Below are 210 nucleotides of genomic sequence, written 5' to 3'. Positions count from 1 at the left end.
AGCACTGGCGCTCCTTCCCCGTCCCCCTGGTCAGGCAGGAGGGGGCTCAGCAGAAAGGGAAGGAAATGCTCCCCGGTGTGTCCCCAGTGTCGATAGCAGCCCACGCAGGGTGGCACTCACCGGGCTGGGAGAGCTCCGCCGCAGCGGCGTTCCCGGCAGCAGGGCCTCGGCTTCCCAGTGTCCCGTCTCAGCAGCCGAGGCAGCCCCTCC

At 70.0% G+C, this 210-nt stretch overlaps 1 protein-coding gene across 1 annotated transcript in view; it reads left to right on the top strand.

The window, feature by feature from the left end:
* LYPLA2 (lysophospholipase II) overlaps positions 1–210 on the top strand; it is a 4360-nt gene that overhangs the window by 1997 nt on the left and 2153 nt on the right. The gene's annotated exons all lie outside the window — the stretch shown is intronic.

The sequence above is a fragment of the Fulmarus glacialis genome, unplaced genomic scaffold (assembly GCF_000690835.1).
Source record: "Fulmarus glacialis isolate BGI_N327 unplaced genomic scaffold, ASM69083v1 scaffold30925, whole genome shotgun sequence".
NCBI lineage: Eukaryota > Metazoa > Chordata > Aves > Procellariiformes > Procellariidae > Fulmarus > Fulmarus glacialis.
The sequence above is the reverse complement of the archived record's forward strand: the minus strand, read 5'-3'. Positions and strand labels throughout refer to the sequence as shown.